We start from the raw sequence: 20,418 nt of genomic DNA, 5'->3' as shown, positions 1-20,418 counted from the left end.
TCCAAACATTTGTGTACAGTCAGTAAACTTTCAGTAAATGTTTCTTAAATTGCAAAGTGAGATGAACCACACCCTAAAACTGCCATAAAAACACAGCTTTCTCCATGAGTCCCGCAGAAGGGTAAGAGTCTATCAGAATAATTTTTCAGATTCATCTAATGTGTTTACTTGGCCCCCTGTCCTCTAGAGAAATGTGAGCTCAGATTTAACTCTTATTCGCATATGCAGTCTTATATGTTTTGTGTTTATTGAGTTCTTGGAGTTGCACATTACAGGAAGCAGGCTGGGGGGGTGGGGGGACGACCCCGGAGACTTTATCCTGTTTTGGAAGCTGATTCTACCATTTTTCAAACACCTCCCCATTTCTGCATGCTGAGTGGTTGGCAGAAGCCCGACCGAGGGATGGACCAAGGCCAGCTTAGCACCACCCGTTAATGTCTTGGTCCAGGGGGAACAGGCCAGCTGTGTTTTCACATTCTTGGCTCCTGTGCACACAGTGTTTGTCCTGCAGCCTCAAGCTTAGAACAATGGTGGATGATTTATTTGGTGGCGTGTGTTTGGGTCCACAGTGTTGCTAGCACGTTGAATTGTTATCTTCCCTCCTCTTTCCCAGCCAGGGTTTCCGGATACATCCAGGAGGAATTTCACTTAGCTTACATGTGCTTCCGAAGTGCTGCCTTCAATCTTCTTGGACTTTGTAGTGTTGGGAAGGGGACCTAGAGGCAGAGGAAGCTGAGGGGGAGGAGAGAAGGGGAAGTAAAAAGCATTAAGATGCATTGTGTGCACTACAAATTCCCCGGAAAGGGTGGAGTTATTATGCATCACGCATTCATTCTCAATAAAACAATCTTCCTAGACTTTGTATAACGATCTATTCAACCTTTTAGCCAAACATGCTTGCTGAAAAATTTAAATTTAAAAATTCGGAAGTTTAAAATGTTTCCTTGCAAATGAGCCTGTATGCATCTGTATAGGATGATATTTCCTCATGTTCCGGTACGCCATGGCACTGCCATGTTTAAGTGTCCAAGTTGTCAAGATGTCCTGCCTGGTACACCCCAGGAAGCTGGGCCGACTCTTTGGGAAGGCTCTTTTATCTTCTTACTCCTAGTCCCAATACCTGCTTTCTCATCCATGCCATGGCTATGAAAACAATCAGAAACTAAACAAATTCTTCCCTTACAGCATGAATTTTCAGTAAAAGCCCAAAGAGTCATGAAATACTTGTTTCTCCAAAACAAACTGGACATAAACCAGGAGTTGACTGATACTCTCTCAAGTTGTGGGAAATATTTAGTGTTTTTTTAAAGCCCAATTGTGTTGTAATTTATGTGTTATTTTGTAGCTTTTTTTTTTTGCAATTAGAACATATCATCAGCATTTTCTTACGTCATTAAGTGTCATTTTTCATGATTGCAGACCACTGCCTTGAATTATTATACCATAATTGGTTTATCTAAAGTATCATTACTGAGCATTTAGAATAACCAAATCTTAATGCAATTCATTAATTCATCTGGCAATCATTCTGGGAAGCATCAGCTGTGGACCAGGCCATGCGGGGATAAATGAGACAGTCTTGATGCTTAGGGAGTTCTGGTCACAGAGGAAGATCTCGTGATCCTTGTATTAGAGCAATAGGAGCTTGCAGGCCAGACAGTGGGTGCCTTCCCTACAACCCGCTACCCTCTCTCATCCCCCAGGGCTCAGACCCTCAGCAGCACCCCATGGAGGGAGGCTCACATCAGACCCTGAACTGGCAAAGGCCTCTTCCTTCCTCTCTCCTTTGGGAGTAAGCGCTTCTCTGTCGCTTGCAGATTTTTATAGGGTACGACACCAGGGCTGCTCAGGCCTGATCAGCAATAGTGCTTGGGCACCGGTGTGTGGTCAGTGTTTATATATGTGGATAGCCAACCTGTCTGCCAAAGTCATAATGTCATACTGTTTCTTTTTCTCTCTGAGCTCACATTTATGCTTCACGTCCCTTCCCCAAACTTTTTCTGAATGCCTTGTATTTGTTACTTGGCATGAAAATATAGCTACCAATAGAAATATAGACAATTACAAATGTCTTTGAATATAAGCTCTGAATTTTAAACTTTTTTTCTGAATTATCATTGTGACTATTGGCCTACAATTGATTAAACGATGTATTCTGTTATAAATTAGGTTAAATAAAAGTACAGTGTTATCAGATGTGTACCTCCTGACAAACAGATTTTTTTTTTGTACTGGGGATCAAACTCACGACCCCACCCTTGCCAGGCAGGCGCTTATGCCACTGAGCTGAATTCCCCGCCCTCCTCCTGATGAATATGTAGCTTTCTCCTGTATTTTTCATGCATTTATTTACTGCAAGAAGACATCAAGGGCTAGCAGGAGTTCTATTTCTGTTTTTCTAAAGTCTGAGGAAAATGATTGCGTTCACAGGGATTCTGAAGAATGAGCTCTCCTGCAAATGTCACTTGGTCTCCCCAAATCCCCTAGGTCACACCAGAAGCGACATGCCTGTCTCTCACGCCAAGTGAGTTTGAAGCTCCATTGGGACAATCGGATCCTTCTGTGATTATTGAAAGATGCACTCCTCTAGAAACTGTAAGTGGCAGATTTTTTCTTCAAGCCAAGTGTCCCTGTGCCCCTCTGCTCCTCACAGTAAACATGTCGGAGGTAACCAGGCTGCAGTGGAGGCTGTGGGCTCCGCCCTGGCGCTTCCTTTTCCCCTTCCGTGTGTCCCAAGCACCCCTGGACGTCCACCCTCCTCCACTTACCTGGCTGAGTCCTCTGATCAGGCCCTGTCTCTTGGACAAAGTTGGTTCAGTTCCCAAGTGCTGCTTCCTGTGCTCCGGACACTTGTCCTGAGGCCCTGTCTCTGTCACTGAGAGTTCACACTTGGGCTTCCGAGGAGGAGAACAGCCCCACTCTCTGCACAGCCATAAGGGGCGTGGGTGGGCAGCCCTGTCTGGACAGAACTGGGAACCGGATCCTATCTCAGGGGAAGTTCCATTCTTTGGAAGCTGACTTATTCCAAGTCACACTTTCGGAGGCGCCGGGGTTCCCGGATTTAGATATCAAAGACTCCCTGGGAGCTTATCTTGAAGTCAAAATCCCCTTGGTTTCCTCTAAGAAGTTCTTGAAGGAGCTAGACATTGTAGTGCATGCCTGAAATTCCCAACATGTTGGGAAGCTGAGGCAGGAAGGTTGCAAGTTCAAACTCAGCCTGGACAACTTAGTACCTTAGTGACTCTGTGTCTCAAAATAAAAATTAAAAAGAGCTGGGGATGTGACTCATTTCAAAAGTCTTGAGTTCAATCCTGAGTCTCATCCTCCCATAGACACACATATACCAAAACGCTTTCTTCCAAATATTGTGTTTGTGTGTGTGTGTGTGTGTGTGTGTGCGTGTGTGTGTGGGCAGATGAGGCTCCTAAGGATGTTATCTTCCATTTCTAATGTTCCTGGCAGTCCAGAGTGGGTGATTCTACAAGTTTCTGATAGGACATGCAATGTCAGATTGACCTCAAAGCCAGAACTCACCTTGCAAGAAGATAAAAGCCTGAGCCAAGAGGAACCATCAGCACTATTTTATTGACAACCTACTAGGTCGCTGAGTCTTAGTCACATTGCACTCGTTGTTCTTGTATCTACGACTCACATAGTGATGTGTGTGTGCGCCTGCATGTGTGTGTGGTGCACATAAACACATCCCACTCTTTCCATCAGGAAAGAGAGGCCACACAGTTGGTAAGCATTAAAGATGGCGGTTCAAACCCAGCTCTTCCAGGCCTCGGTGCTTGCATTTTTTCCACTGTGCAGTGCTGCTTTGAAATGAGCGCTGACCATTGCTGGTGTTACACTGTGACTGTGCTGACCTCCAGTGCCCCTGTGGGTGATATGACCTGGGGACACTAGGCCCTGAATATGTTGTGGTTCACAAGGATGGCATTGGGTGGGCATCCACAGGGCCGTGCGGCCGCACCTGAGCACCTGGCCACTCACCTGCCCTGGCAGGCAAACCTCTCTACCTCGGGCCTCCTGCAGTGCAAGTCCTCAGCTGAAATGTGAACCAGGGAGATTCGCCTCAAATCTCCAGGGAGTTTGCAGAGCACTTTCGCTCAGCGCGCCCATCCGCAGTTCACTGCTTTCTCTCCAGCTTTCCCATTTCCTCCCTTCCAGCCTGACATTCCTGTTGCAAAAAAGAGGCTGAAAGTGGCCATTTCTGCTCACTCCTTGAGGGAAAAAAGTAGTTGAGAATCAACTTGTTCAAGAGTCGCTTGGATACCAAGTAAGGGTGTGACCGATTCCTGCATCTCCGTGCAGCCAGACTAAGGTGAGACCCGGACTCCCATGCCACAGGAAGCCTGGGCCACAGCCTCTGCCAACTTTAAATTGTCTGTTTCCTGCGGACTCAGGGCCGGGGCAGCCTGATGGCCTTCCCTATATGGAGGTTGTTTTTCCTTACTCAGACATGTTCCCAAAATAGGTGGTCAGGAAGGAGTGATGTTTTACTCACGGAGGGAAGGGCGGCTTCCAAACAGGACAAGGGTATCCTGCAGGGGAGCTGGGGAAAGGGAAGGTGAAGAGACAGCTGGATCTTTGGGGTTGGTCATTCGGGCTGGGCCGGTGTGTCTGGGCTTCTGGCTCCAAGCCCATTAATCAGCCTTGAGGGGATGGAGGGGTCTGGAGCTCCGAGTGGCCTCAGAGGAATTGAGGTTTGCGTGTTTGTTTGTTTCTGCTGTGCAAAGAGCTTAGGATCATTTCTTTAAAGAAAACTAAAGTGAAATTCATTGTAAGCGAACACTTCGAAGTCTCCAGCTCAGCAGCCGTTAGTACATCCACACTGCAGAGTGGTTGACCATGTCTATTTAGTCCCAAAACATTTTCTTCACTCTAAAAAAATACCGTGTCCACTAAGTTACTCCTCATTCTTTACTCCACTTGAGCCGTGGCAACCACCAATCTGTTTCCTGTGTCTCCCATGAACCATTCTGCTATTTTACAGAAGTAGATGCATGCAGAGTGTGACCTATTTGCCGTCATTAGCGCACGCCTGACCTTCATCTGTGTTGGGTCCTGTAGCAGGGCTTTTTAATGGCTGCATGACGTCTCATTACACAGACAGGTCATACTTTGTGTGTAATTCATCCACCTGTGGGCTTTGGGTTGTTTCCACTCCCTATTGTGGACAGAGCTCTATTAACTGGAATATGTGCTTTCAGTTTTTTTGCAAATACATCACAAGTGGGTTTGCTGGGTCGTATGGTAATTCTGTTTAACTTTCTGTGGAGCCGCTTCACTGATTTCCTCGTGGCTGTGCTGTTTCTGTTCGCAATGCACAGGTTTCCAGGCACTTGCTGTTTCCCATGTTTTTCCTTGTGGCCCTCCCAGCACATAGGAAGTGGTATTTCGCTGTGGTGTGGATGTGCGTTTCCTTAACGTTTCCTTAATGGCCAGCAATGTCACACACCTCCTGATATTCTTGTGAGCCATTTGCCCATCTTCTTTGGGGACTTACCTAGTTAAGTCATTTGCACAGTCATTCTGTTACTGGGTTAGAATTGTTTTTTGATTTCAGATCTGAAAAGAGCTCTGGGGTCCATCTGTTGTCGCTCAAATTCCTCCCAGCCTCTGGGTGAGGAACTAAAAACCCAGAAAGACACGTGGTCATCTTCAAGGTCACACGATCATCTTCAAGGTCACGCAGTGGGAGCTGAGCTGGGATCAGAGGTCTGATCTCCCAGATATGTGATCACCGCATACAACATATTCACAGGTGTGACGGAGGCAGGTCACAACCCTGGGAAGCCTGGGCCTTGCGTCTACACAGAACAAAGCTATTGATCCATGGTCCTCTTGATTTGGCTTGCTGGTCACACAACTAATAGAAACACAGTAGGACCTTAAGAGCAAGTTAAAAAGTCCAGTGTAATAGTGTGTGCCTATAATCCCAACAATCTGGGAAGCTGAAGCAGAAGGATCACAGGTAGAATTCAGCCTGGGCAACTTTATGACTCAGCAAAGAGCTGCTTCAAAATAAAAATAAAAAATAAAAAGTGTTGGGACACAGCTCAGTGAGAAAGCCCTACGTTAACTCTTCAGTACTTGGCCCTGGTCCCCTAAAAGCAAGTTAAGACCCAGGGAGAGTGAAGCCAGCCAGATTCACACACCGGTAAGTCTCCACTTCCCATCTAGATGCTAACCTTTTAGCACGGTGCCCTCCGATGTGTAGTTTCACATACTTTCAATTTCATGCAAATGGCTGGTTGGCCAGCTGACTGGAAGGTTGTTGGCTGGGTGGGTAAATGGGTGGTGGCAGGGGTGGATCGATATGCATAGGGGGATGGATGGATGGATAGATGGATGGATGGATGGATGGATGGATGGATGGGTGGAGGGATGGATGGATGGATGGATGGATGGAGGGATGGATGGATGGATGGGTGGAGGGATGGATGGATGGATGGGTGGAGGGATGGATGGATGGATGGATGGATGGATGGATGGATGGATGGGTGGAGGGATGGATGGATGGATGGATGGATGGATGGGTGGATGGATATATAGAGTACTTTCCCTGTCCTGCTACTTACTCTCTTTCTCCTCAGTTTCCCTGCCTAAATTCCTGCTCCATGAATGGTGCTCTCTGACAGTGTGGGCTGATAGCTTATAGCTGCCTCTTTTGGTGTAGACTTGTCTTTCAGATTATAGATTCCTGCAAACGTACACTTCTACAGAGGGAATATGACATTTTTCCCTGTTGTGTTTAACGTTCACGTTCACAGGGATCCTGGCTACATTAGTATTTCCTGTCTTTTTTCCTTTTCTCTTTCTTTCATCAATTTCATCAGATCCTTTCCATCATCCAAAAGCTTTATGTTTGCAAAACACTCTTAGACTCATGCCCCATGTCGTGGGGCTTATCCCTCTCCTTTCCATTCATAGGCAACTTCGTGAACAAATTATTCTCCTCAGTCTTGTTTATTGTTCTGCAGGATGTAGGGCTTTTGCCTCACCCTACATCCTGCAATCAGCTCTCATCAAGGCGAATTACATACTTTTAAATGCAGCCAAGGCTTTGGAGACTTTGTTTTGCTCATCTCTTCTCAGCATTTAAACTGCTGGCCATTGCTCCTTAAAACGCCTCCTTTGGCATCCTCTAAGTCTCTGTGCCTACGTCTCCTCCCCTATATCCACACTTCTTTACCTTCCTTTTCAGACCCTTTTCTTTTTTACAACCTTTAAGTCTCGTAGTGCCCGATAGTTTTATTCTAGGATCCCTTCCTGCCATCAATTCACACGTAGCACATAATGACCAGCAATCAATTCCAGTACCCAAATTTCTACCAGAAGCCATGAACATACTTTGAGAGGCAAGCCTAGAGAATTAGACTCCCATGGACTTACAGGTCCCTTACATGTATCGCTGAGACCTCAGACTCATCATGTTAAAGGTGAGTCTTCAGGCTCCCTCTCCAGGTTTGCTTCTCTTCCTAGGATCCTTTACCAAATGTAAGTGTGCATCGGTGACTCCAAGACTCAATTCTGGCCTTTCATCAGCTGTTGCTCTATGAGCTCCCCAGTTTGCATATCAGTATACAGAGCCTTTCCCAGACAGCATCTCTGTTGGGGAAGATTATGTTTGTAACCCCAGGAAAAAGCTATGGGAATTCTGATAAATTAATTTTAATCTGTCACTTTTAGTGCAACCCACAGCAAGAATAGAGGCGCTAAGACACATATAGTTATGGAGAGCCAAGGGGTCCTAAGTCCACCCAGGACAAAGGCCCATTGGAACAAAGACTCAGCCCAGTGCCAAACCTTGATTTTATTAATCGTGAAGAAGGGAGTGGTTTGAGGATGAGTAACTGTGAGAATGGTGGGAAATATGGGAGTACTGAGAGCTGAGCTAGGTAGGAGGCCCAAAGGGTCCTCTGCAATACCCAAAGAGGAATATGCAGAATGGTCAATTTGCATAACACAACTGAGGTAGCATTTAATGTTTTGAGGGCCTGTGCTTCAGTTCTGCTGTGCAAGCTTTTCTGCCCTGGGAAGTCATAGCCTCTTATCTTGAGGCTCAAACCCAGCTGACAGCCCTGGAGCCATGGCTCTTCATCCTGCCTGGCTCAACCATGTTTTGGGGAGTCACGGGTCAGGAAAACAGTGACTGTTGCCTAGCTTCAAAGATTGTGCATCAGCACCTCAGCTGGCCCTATTTACATTGCTGGGAGCCAACTGAAGGGAAAGGAAATGGCCCAGCCAGCTCTGTACACATCAGCACATGAAGACAGGGCCAAGTTTAGCCAACGTGGAGTAAATGTTCTTTCTTCACGTTGAGACTTCTGGGTGGTCTTTCACCTATCAGTAAATCCCACAGCCCAAAGAGTGGAAGTAGCAAATCAATGCATGCACTCATAGCCTACAAGATCAGTCAGTGGGGGTTTGCTAGTTTGCATGCAGCCAGTGGCAAGGACATAGACAACAACATCCCTAGGAAGCCTCATCCCTGAAGGAATGGTTCAACTGAGGCAGAGCTCTGGGACTCTGCAGCTCAGTGACTCCCCCTCCCAGCACAAGGCTGCACGCAGAGCCTGCTCTCCTATGGCCACACAGGTGAGCCTCTGGCTGGAGCTCCTTGTTCTCAGACAGCCCTTAGGCCACATGCAGGACCCAGAGAGAAAAGCTCCCAAGGGTCAGTCCTGTTGTCTCCAAGCCCACCTCGCTGAGATCCTGTGGCTGTCTGCCTAAACCCAAAGGAGTGTGTTGTGAATGTGTGGGGGTTTCAGGAAGTGATTAGGTCATTAAGAGGGATTAATGCTTTTCTCTTGGGACTGGGTGAATCCTAGGTATTGAGTAAGTCCTCACTTGCTGGGGATTCAGTCTGCTCCCCCTAGAGAGGGGTGGTTATGAAGCAGGGCTACCCTCATGTTTGACCTCTTCTTCAGGAACCCACTTCCTCTTCTGCTTTTTGCTTTGGGTTACAGCAGAGCAATGCCCTGGGCAGATGCAGTCGCCTGACCACGGATGTCCGACCTCCAGAGTCACAAGCCAAAATAAACTGTGTATTGGTTCACTTTCCTTTGCTCATAGCACAATACCACAAACTAAGTTGTAAAAAGAGGTTTATTTTGGCTCACAATTCTGGCCCAACATTATTGGCCACATGTCGAGGCTGCTGTCTTGCTGGCTGAGTCTCAAGACAGCACACGGCATGACACGGAGGGAGACAGACTTGTGTCATGGCCTTGCTCCCTCTTCTGACAAAGCCACCAGTAATCAATCGTGGACCTCATCCTGATGAATTTATTTAATCCCAGTAACCTCCAAACACTACGGTTGGATTAAGATTCCTTCCTCTTAATTCTTTACCTACAGGGTTGGTGGTACTGCAGTACGGGTTTTTAGAGGTGACAACCCATACTCACACCATAGCAAACCTCATTATGTTATAAATAAACCAGTGTCAGGTATTCTGTTATAGCAGTGGAAAAAGGATGAAGGCACCCTTTTCCTCCCCTCACCCAGCTTTGACATTTACCCAGTTAACAGCCCTGCTGTTTACTTGGTGCTCAAGCTTAACTCAGAGGTCCCAGCAAGCTCTGGTTTACACCTCTCATCTGCCCCATCCCCGAGGCCTCCAGTTCTTCTCAGCAGGGTCTTGAACATACATCTTTGGAGCTAGAATGCAAGGATGAAACTTGATTCTACCACATGGCATCAGTTTACCCACAGTGACTGTGTTAGCTTTTCTGTACCTCGGCTTCTTTATGCCTGAAAAGAGAAGAATAACACAGAAACCTGTTATACCACCAAGATTATGAATAATACTTTCTTTTTCTCCCCAAGGTGTCCCAGCATGATGGGTCATATGGTCTAACCAGTTGATGGGACTGGTAGGGTGCTTTATCAAGGCTCCCTCTTCAGGCAATGTGTCCATCCCCATGCCCCTAGCTGGAACATCCTTTTGGTATATGTAAATATCAACCATTATTTAAGTCTGGGCTACTTTCTTTCATCAACAGTAACCATCTGCTGACTGTGGCCTGTCCTCTGAGCAACACCCTCACCTGAACCCTTCCTGGGGTACTGTCTTCTGTTCCATCTTTGTGATAGCTCCTTCCAAGGTGCTCCCATGGCCAGCGACTGGCTCACTAAGGCTACGAAGACTGTGCTCATTTGCCTTACTTGGGGCCAGTGAGCGCCCCTCAATGCTCCAGACTACATGCAGCATTGTCTGAGGGCTCCACTGGACTCTGAGCCTGGTCCCCTGCCTCTCCCCAGGCTTGTCTTCCTCCTGTCCCTGCTTGTGAATCAACTCCCAAGAGCAAAACTCAATAACTCCCTTGAACCCAGTTCTCCAGGGAGCTGAATCCTAGACACTAACTGTTATGGCTTGAAGCTAGATGTCCCTCAAAACCTCCTGTGCTCATAGGTGAAGCTTTTGGGAGGTGGCTGAATTATGAGTGTGTGATGCTGAGATTGAGGGTGTGTAGCACTGGATTGGTTCATTAATAATTGGTTCGGCAGATTTCTGGGGTGCCTGAATGGATTTACTGAGGACAGATACATCCTGGATGTGGGAGGCACCAACCAACAGGCTTGTATATTTCCCTTGCAATATAAAGGGAAGGATGAAAGGCAGGTTTCTGCCTGCTCTGCCATGGACTGTCTCTCCTCTGCCATGCTGTCCTCCCTGGAACCAGCTGACTATGAAGTGCAACCTCTGCAGACTGTGAGGTCCTCCTTTAACTTGTGTCAGTTATTTTGTCCCAGCCACAAGGAAGTAATTAAGACACTAGTGATCCTGTCATGTTTCTTTACAGCATGACAGTGAGCCCCTAGAAGGACAGGCTCATGTGTCACCATCTAGGCCCCGTCAGTGGCACATAGATTAGATCTAATCCCTGCTGTGAAGCACTGAGAGGGAGGAATCTTAATCTAGGTGCAGTCTTTAGAAGTGAGGTCTTTGGGAAGTGACTGGGATTAGAGAAGGTCATCCGGATGGGGTCTGTGATTGAATACTGGTGGCTTTGTAAGGAGGGGAGACAAGACACTCACATGTGCACACCCAGTTCTTTTAAAGTTTTATTTTGAGATAGGATCTTGCTAAATAGTTGGGCTGGGCTTGAAGTTATGATCTTTCGGCCTCAGCCTCCAAGTAGCTAAAATTAGAGCTGTGTGCCATCATATTAAGCTAGACTATTTTATATATTTTATATTTTATTGCATTAATGACCTCTCTCTCTCTCTCTCTCTCTCTCTCTCTCTCTCTCTCTCTCTCTGTCCAAACAGGGATCCCACTTTTTCATTTCCCATTGGACCCTGTAAGTCATACAGCCAACCCTGAGAGTGATAACCAGCTGCAAAGTGGTTTCCAGGGTCTCTGGGCTCCAGGTGACCAAATGGGACCCTTGAGGGAGGGTCAAAGCAATTGGATTTGTGCAGAGAGCAGATACCATTTAAGGAGATGTGATCCCCAGTGGGGTGAGTTTCCAAGACTTAAATAATGTGGCACTGCCTGCTCTGAAAGAAGAAACTGGGAGACTGAAATCTGTGGGAAATGTAGTGGAGAAATTCCTGTTTGGATTGCAGATTGTTACTCAAGGCTAACAATCCCACAACTCAGTCAGAAGAGGATAGGGCTTGGATCCCCTCTCAGAAACCTCCAGGACAGATTGTCCCGGCATTCAGATCTTTCCAGATTTTAGGAAAAAAATACTGTATACATGCTGTGTGTTAGATGGCATCCCAAATTAAACTTGCTACTATTTCTAGAGCCAGACAGATGACAAACAAAAACCACGAAGAGCCTCTTGTCCACGTCTGGGTTTATTGGAAATGAGATCAGGCCAGCCTAAACCATCCCTCCACGTACAGGAAGACTTTGAAGCTCTGGCTTTGGCCATTGGTATTGCAGATAAGGGATTGTAGACCTGAGTGTGAGTTTTCAAAGCACTTCATGGATGTGAAGAAAAAATCTCTCACACTGTGCCTATGGAAGTCCTAGACACATCTCCAAACTTCATGACTGAAGAGAGGAACCTGCACTTAAACTACAACTTCACTTGCTGAGCTCAGTAGGCTCTGCTGTCTCCCTGACCTTCGTGCCTCCCTGCAGACGAAGACCCTTCTTCATTGCTCAGAGGCAAGGAAACCGCGGCTCCTACAAGGTCAGCACCACATGTTTGGTAAATGCTGGGACCTGCATGAACATCCAGGGATTTGGGATTTCAAATACCACCCTTTTCTATAACCTCAAAACCTCTGTGTGGTGTCTAGAAGATGTGTCAGGCAGTGCTGTTATGCAACAGAAAGCCTCTCTCCCAAGAAAGGAATGTTGAAACTTTGCCTTATAAGGCGGTATACACACAAATCCTGAGCCTTCAGCCTTATTGTGCTGCTCCAGTTCCTTCCCCAGAAGTCCTCAGATTGTCCCACAGTGCAGCACCTGAAGGAAACACACCTGGCAGACCATGGATCCCTAAAACCATCTCCAGTACCAGGGGCAGAGCTCATACCCCACTGTAACTGTGCCTTAGTTACTTTCTTATTACGTTTGTAATCCACAAACGAGCCCCCAAACTCGAGTTTAAAAAATGAGGCAAAAACATATTTTAAAAAGCAGCGCTGATTTATTTTATCCTGGGCCCAGCGACACAGTGCAGTTGGAGATTGCAAAAGCTGTTTGTGTGTTGCTCCTCTATACTTGCCACCTTTAAGTACATATCACAGTTTACAAAGTAAGGGGTTTGGGCATGGATCAGGAAAACTGTTAATGAGGAAGGCCTTTGTTTTCCTTAGGAGAGGACAGAGCAGTCTAGCAGTAATTAACAACCTCTGTTAGCTTATTTTAGCACCACATCGATGTCCCTGGCTCCAAGGTTTGTTCCCATAGAACCTGAGAGTCCGTGGTAACGGCAGCTCCCACGACCTGCTTACCTTGATAAATGTAACTGCTTCCATCAGAGAAGTAGGATGAAACTCCATATAGTGGCTTATCTGTTAGATCAGGTTGAAATCCCGGGAGGTGATTGATGACCTCAGTACAATTGTGGTCAGGCAATGAGGGGTCTTCGTCAGGCAGCAAAGCAGCTGGATTTAAAGCTGTTGTCTTCTTGAAACTAATAGTAGTCGGATCCAGAAGTAGTGCCTGATAGTGCATGACTCGGGAGTTAGACATCCATCTGTCTGGAGGGGCCTTAATGAGTGTCTCCAGTGAATGGGAGGAGACAATTAAGAGCTTTTGTCCAAAAACCAACTTTTGGGCTTCCTTTAAAAGGAGAGCCACTGAGGCAATTACTCGTAGGCAAGGTGGCCATCCAGCTGCCACATTATCAAGTCTCTTGGAAAGATAGGCAACAGGCTTTTGCCATGGTCCCAAACTCTGGATCAGTCCTGTGGCTCCTAGAAATTTTTGCACTTGCCTTTTAGTCACAGGGACTGGAATCTGTTGGATGGCTTGCATTTGCTGGGAGGAAAGAGTCTTTTTTTTTTTTTTTAAATGGAGAGTCCAACAACCAATGTAGTCTTTCTGTCCAGCAGAAACCACTTAAGCCTGGTCTTTAGGGTCCTCTAGGTTGTCAAATCTCTTTTAAGCAACCTCTAATAACTGACTGAAGGGCATTTTTTTTTTAAATCTCTCAAACTTTTGCAATTTTTGTCTGATGTCTGGGGCCGAATGAGTTACAAAGAGAACAACTGGTGATACCGGGGAACCTCTTTACCTCTGGTTGTTTAATCGGGGTGGGACAAAAGGAAAACATGGTTCTGGCATTACAGATCAGAGAGCAAGCTTCATCTGGATGGCACACCGCTTTTTGTCCCAGGGTGCCACGTGGCAGGCCATTGTTTTACTGAAATTATATACTTAACAAAAAAGTGCTTTTTTATAGGTAATTAAATTAATTGTGCTGTATAATCTCTCAGATGTTTACAGCACATGCAAGAACTTGTATTTTATCTCTATAATCACCAATCACATTAGCACAATAGTTATTTCTTTTAAATTTAGATCGGCTTTTTCCAGTACAAGATGAATTTTTTTTTAGCAATCAAAATCTCAACTCTGTCTTTATAATCTATAACATTCCTAGAAATTTTCCTCCCCCAAATTCACAGTATTGTAAATTATTTTGTTGGGCTCTTTGCTCTTGATAGCCAAGCCACAGAAGGAAAGCATTTTTTTCTTTTACATTTTTACTTTAAGACAAAACCACCTCTTTTTTACTTTACTTATTACCAGTTACTCTTTTTTTTGCTTTTTAGACAACATTAAAGCCTTTAACAAAATCCTTGAAATGACCTTTTTAGTAGTCTAAATAAAGCATATTTAATCATTTTATGTCTTTTTTACTACATTAAAATGCTGTATTTAACAAAAACTGTAACCTTTTTAACTGGCTCAATTACAGTATGACCTGGTTTTATTTGGTAAAGTTAATATGATTTTTAAAAACCATAAATATACATATATGTGCACGTATGTTCACATTTTAACCAGAAAGAAAAATACTTTTTAAAAAAGGCATGCCCAGGTTGCAAGTAATCAATTGAGGACTAAAACATTAAACAAGTCACCACAAGACAAGAACAACGTTAAAGACACAAACAAAGGTTGTTTTGTGCAGTTTGGTGAGCTAAAGGAGATAATTTTCATTATGAACCTTGAGTCCGATGAGCCACATGGATCCTGCAACAGAAATGGGCAACAAGCCCCTAAGTTAGTAACAAATTTAACAAGTTTAAATGGGCCAAAAAAACCCCCCAAAGTTAGTAACAGATTCAAACAGGCAGACAATTCCAAAGTACACACAGGCAAAAGGCCTCAAAGTTCCGGATGGGCCGAAGCCCCACAGGGCCGAAACTACACACATGGGCTGAAGCCCCAAACAGGCTGAAGCCACACACATTACAAACAGGCAATAGCCCCGGATTCCAGTGCAGAAGGAGCCCTAGCTCGTCTGCAGTCATTGCACGTATCTAATTACAAATAGACAGAAACCCTGACATGGGCTGAAGCCCAAACAAAGTTACAAATGGGCCCCAAAAGCCCTAAAATACAAAAGGGGAAAAAGGCCCCCAGAAGTTGTCTCATTTTATCTGCAGTTATAAATGTGTGCACTCAGATTATAAACAGGCAAAAAAAAAACAAAACCCAAATACTTACAGATGTTTGGCCGATCGATCGGTGAAAAAATAATTTGGGGGGTCCCCCATTAATCCAGAGTGAGCCCCCAAATCTTGTAATCCAAAAACGAGCCCCCACACTCGGGTTTAAAAAATGAGGCAAAAACGTATTTTAAAAAGCAGCGCTGATTTATTTTATCCTGGGCCCAGCGACACAGCGCAGTTGGAGATTGCAAAAGCTGTTTGTGTGTTGCTCCTCTATACTTGCCACCTTTAAGTACATATCACAGTTTACAAAGTAAGGGGTTTGGGCATGGATCAGGAAAACTGTTAATGAGGAAGGCCTTTGTTTTCCTTAGGAGAGGACAGAGCAGTCTAGCAGTAATTAACAACCTCTGTTAGCTTATTTTAGCACCAAATAACATCTGTTATTTGTAGAGGGCAACAATGGTTAACATATCAATTAGGTAAGATTTTATAATTCTTTATAGAGGAGAGCATTGATTAACATATCAATTAGGTCACCCAGAGGGGGAAAGAAAACATATACATAGTACGGCCATGTTACAGGTATTTTGGCATAATACAAATACAACGAAGCTCTTTTTTCTAGTGTACAACAATTATCAAGACACAACATCCAACACCTATAATTTAAAGGAGGAAAAGTTTATTTTGGTTTACAGTTTGCAGAGGATTCAGTCATAGTCAGCTGGCTCCAAGGCAGGGTGGCATGGCAGAAAAGAAGCAGCTCATGGTGTGGCAGCAGGAAGCAGAGAGATCAAGGGAGGAGGAAGAGAGACAGACTCTTCCAGGACACGCCTCCAACAACCCACCTCCTTCCACCAGGCTTTACCTCTCAATCACATTAAACTATAAATTCATAGTGGACTGAATCCCAGAAGGATAGCACATATGGTCCAGTCGATTCTTTAAAACCATATCCATGAGTGCATGAGGATTTGCGGAGATAGCTAGATATAAATCATAGCAAACTACAAGCTTTTAAAAAGCCATCCATTAAAGATATGCTAAGAGACCAATTATTTTCTACAAGTGTCCAGCTGAGACAAAACCAGCCAGCCCTGAGCAGCTGCATGACACTATATCCCACACTGGTCCCAGTGTTGATGCATTGTGCCAACGTGAGAAGTCTAAAAGCTTAACTAAGTAACTCAGCAGTTGCACATCCTAGAGCTCAGAGGACATGCCCTTTCTGCCCTGGGATGCCATTCATTGTGTCAACTTGAGAAGGCTAGGAGTTTAACAAAGTGGGTCAGCAGGGGGCCCTGATCCTCACTTGGTAAGCATCCTGAGCCTGTGCAAGAGGAAGGCACGGGATGGTGTGAGTGCTACACCCCACAGAGGGCAGACACTGCATACAATACAAGGGAGCGAAAGAGGCTTGCTTCCCCTTGCTTGCTCTTGATGATTTGCTGTTTCCCCCTACTGCCCCCTCTGCCACGCCACCCTGCCTTAGAGACAGCAGATTATGGACCAAAACCTCTGCAAGCTATGAGCTAAACTGTTTCTTCCTTAATACTGGGTGTTGTGTATTTTGCCTCAGCAATGAGAGAAAAATAACCAGTACACCCAGTGCCACAGTCACTGGTGCTCTTGTTAGAACAGACCGCAAGGCCACCCGGACCACTTCGGCATCAGAATCTCCACCAGATCTGTGACAGGGCAAGTTTGGAGGTTACACTGAGCACTTTGGTAAGAAGACTCTACTCCTTTAAACTAGAGCGTGCAGCCTCAGATTGTGCCTTGCAGGAAGCAGAAAATAGCACTCTGGGTCCTTATACTTAAGATGACTTTACAGACCCAAGTACACTACCGTAGTTTCAACTCCTCTGCAGCCTAGTCACGTCTCCCTTTGTGGATGGGTGTGTGCACATTTCCAGCCACTATTTCCTGTTTCCCGTGTTGGCCCGGCAGGATCACCCTAGTCACGACACTCCACCAGCGTGTTTCTCCTTGCCTTGTTGTTGGGATCTCATAAACAGCAGGCTCCCTCTGGGGCTCAACCTCAAATGCCCTGTTTCATACTCACTTCCTACGGGCTTGTTTCAGCAATGATTGGATAATGTTCTGAACCTACAAAATTTTCCATGATATCTTCTTGCTGAATCTTGGGGTTATTCTCACAAGAACAGGTAGCCTGGCTACGCAGAACTCTTCTCCTGTCCCTCTTGGCTCTCCACTGCCACAAATCTGTGAGTCCTCCGTAGACCTGGGCTTGGACCCAGCCTGTACTTGCTGAGGAGTTTGCTTCTAGCTTTTAATGCTAGTCTTTTTTCTAAAGGATGAGGAATGTGGGGTGAGTGAGATATTTACCGAGGAATCTCAGCTCCTGATGCTGCTGAAAGGAAGTGGATTTCTTTATTGTTTAAGGCTCAGGAAATTATCTGAATCACTATCAAAATCATTTCAGAAACATCTGCTGCTCATAAATTTCCTGCTCTTCCATTCTCTGATCTGTTGATTCTATAAATTTATAGAGGGAGTATTGGATTAAATGGCATAAACACTGGAAACTCCTTAAAATCACAATCCTATTTTGTTGTGATACAGGGTTGGAACTGGAGCCTGTTATGGCTTGTGTCTAGATGGCCCCTGAAAACTTCATGCGGTAATAGAGGGGGCTTTGTTAGAGGTGGCTGGAACTCGTGTGCAGCACTGGGATTGATTCCTGGTACAGGACTCAGATGGAGGGCATTAGGCTTAATGGTGTGAGTGCTGCCTGCCCTAAGCAACCGAGATAAACTATAAGGGATAAAGAGAGCTGTGACCATCCCTTACTGCTTTGCTGCATTCTGCCTGCCATGAACCGTTTCTCCTCTGTGATGCCTGTCTGCCATTCACCCAGCCTTGGAGCCAGTCGATTACGGGCTGATACCTCTATAAACTGTGAGCTAAATAAAGCCTCCCTCCCTTGACTTTGGGCATCAGGCATTTAGTGTCAGCAATGAGAAAAGTAACTAAGACAGAGCCCCACCACTATGTATTTATTGGCTGTGTGGCCTCAGAAAAATTACTTAACTTCTCTGAACTTTTTTTTACACAAAATGATGAAAATGATTGCAGTAGATTGCCAAAAATGGTAACAATCCTCCACCTTTCTGTATGAATGGACTGCTGATTTGGCTAGGTAGCTATAGATTTCACACCTCCCGAGTGGAAGATGTCATAAGTTTCCCTGAAAAAGTGTAACAATAATATACATGGAATGTTTCCAAAAATATCCATAAAATATTCTTATCACTCACTGTTTCTTAAACAGATAAAGTCCAATCATCAGCAGGACAGGAGAAGCCCTTCCAGGTCGCACCCACGGCCCTGCCTGTCTTTCATCCTCCTGCTGCTGATTGCTGCCTTCACCCGTGCAAATGACACCTGCGACCTCCAGTATGGACAATGTCCTTTAGGTTCAGACCCCCCAAAGAACGCAGTGGTGAAATGTACTTTCAATCAACTTTATTGGACATAGTTTATATATGATAAGAATATGAAATGTTGAGTTTTGGCAAATAAATTTGCCAAGCAACAGCCACCTTGATTAGCCAAGACCTTCCACAGCCCGATTGCTTCCCCTGTAGCCTTTCTCAGCCAATTCTACCCATCAGCTATTCTGTGTAACTTGTTCTATCACTGTTGTTTAACTGTTTTCAGAACTCTTAGGAGTACAGTCACGGATTATACGCCCTGATATTCATGTTGCTGTGTGGGTTGGAGCTTCTTTCCTTTTGACTGCGAGTGCTAACCCATTGGATGGCGGTACTATGATTTGTTCATTTACTCACCCACTGGTGTGCCTTTGGTTTGCTTCTAGTTTTTGGTTTTGAATGTTTAAACCTACTAGGAACATTTGTGTATTATTTTTTGATGTGTTTGCACACACATTTTTATTTTTCTTGCATAAATACCTAGAAGTATAATGGCTGGGTTATGCTGTGAGTATAGTCAGGCCCTCAGTATCTAGAAGGAATTATTCGTAGGGTCTAAATCAATACCCAAGTCCTTGCATATTCAAGTCCTTTATATAACATGGCATAGTATTTGCATATAATCCATGAACAATGCTCCATAAATCAGCCCTGGGTTACTAATCATACCTAACCAGGATAAATGCTATATAAGCAGTTGTATTTTTCAGGTAATAATCACAAAAACCAAAATCAACACATGTTCCATAGGGATGCAACTCCCCCCACCCCAAACATTTGCTATCCATAATTGGTTGGACCCACAGATGCAGAGCAGATGTGAGCAGAGAGTATGTATTTAACTTTGTAAGGACGGTCACTCTCTGTCCGAAACATCAGCCTTATGTCATGGTCTTAGGGCAGCACTGATGTTTTCTAGGGCTCCTTGTTCCTGCCAACACTGTTTTAAAATAAACCTTTTCAATTTGAGTCCCAGTGGTAAGGATGAAGTCTTATCACACTGTATTTCAATCTGTATTTCTCCAATGACTACGCTGAAAATGTTTCCACGGGCTTATGAGTCATCTCTATATCATCTGTGCAGACTTCACTGGTTAAGTCTTTTCCTATTCTCATTTTAAATGGGATTATCAGTCTTCTCATTTTGAGTACAGACCCTAGTTTTGAGTACTAGAACCTCTTCATGTATTTTGGATACAACTGCTTCGTCAGGCATGCATACTAGGAGTGATTAAAAATACAGTGCATGCTTAAGTAAAAATATTGCAGTAAAAGGCCTCTCGCAATTAATTTTACTCCCACTTGCTCTGAATATTTTCTCCTATCATCCTTGCCACTTTCTGAAGTAGTTCTGAATGCTCTTTTTTATGAATGTCTTTGCTATGTGACCACCTTGATGTACTGAACCCATTCAGAAACTTTACAGCAATTTCTGTCAAATAAAAACATTACAGTATCGCTGGGCATGGTGGCACATGCCTGTAATGTCCGCACTTGGGAGGCTGAGGCAGGAGAATTGCCAAGAGTTCAAGGCCAGCCTAAACAAAATAGAAAGACCTGCCTCCAAAAAAATTAATTACGATAATAATTACAATGTGTCTTCTCTCCCTTCTTCACTGACACTGGCTCTGGCACCCTGTAACTTCGGCTCTTCCCCAAAGCCAAAACAACCACAACAGTTCAGCATCTTGAGTTGAATCAGGGTATCAAGGTACCATAACAGTGCAACTAAAGCTATTCAGGAAAGAAGATTTCTAGAACTGCTGCAGAAAGTGGAAGGAATGAGAGAGACAGGTGTGTTGACAGTGAAGGGGAAGATTGTGAGAGGATTCATGGCGATGTATCTTTTGTT

At 44.9% G+C, this 20,418-nt stretch overlaps 2 long non-coding RNA genes across 2 annotated transcripts in view; one reads left to right on the top strand and one right to left on the bottom strand.

The window, feature by feature from the left end:
* Positions 1 to 9,099: 9,099 nt before the first annotated feature.
* Positions 9,100 to 13,654, bottom strand: LOC134474182 (uncharacterized). Its single transcript, XR_010044842.1, has 2 exons — positions 12,934 to 13,654; positions 9,100 to 9,765 (listed from the first exon to the last, which is right to left on the bottom strand). It is a non-coding gene; the product is annotated as an uncharacterized LOC134474182 (long non-coding RNA).
* A 3,466-nt stretch (positions 13,655 to 17,120) lies between these two features.
* Positions 17,121 to 20,418, top strand: part of LOC106025912 (uncharacterized) — a 30,071-nt gene continuing 26,773 nt past the window's right edge. Inside the window, exon 1 of the long non-coding RNA XR_002789453.2 lies at positions 17,121 to 17,336. This is a non-coding gene — a long non-coding RNA (uncharacterized LOC106025912). The remainder of the gene's footprint in view (positions 17,337 to 20,418) is intronic.

This window comes from Cavia porcellus, unplaced genomic scaffold, assembly GCF_034190915.1.
Source record: "Cavia porcellus strain 051 isolate PalLab524CR breed Dunkin Hartley unplaced genomic scaffold, mCavPor4.1 scaffold_31, whole genome shotgun sequence".
Lineage (NCBI taxonomy): Eukaryota > Metazoa > Chordata > Mammalia > Rodentia > Caviidae > Cavia > Cavia porcellus.
Note: the sequence above shows the minus strand (reverse complement) of the source record. Positions and strands in the feature narration are given on the sequence as shown.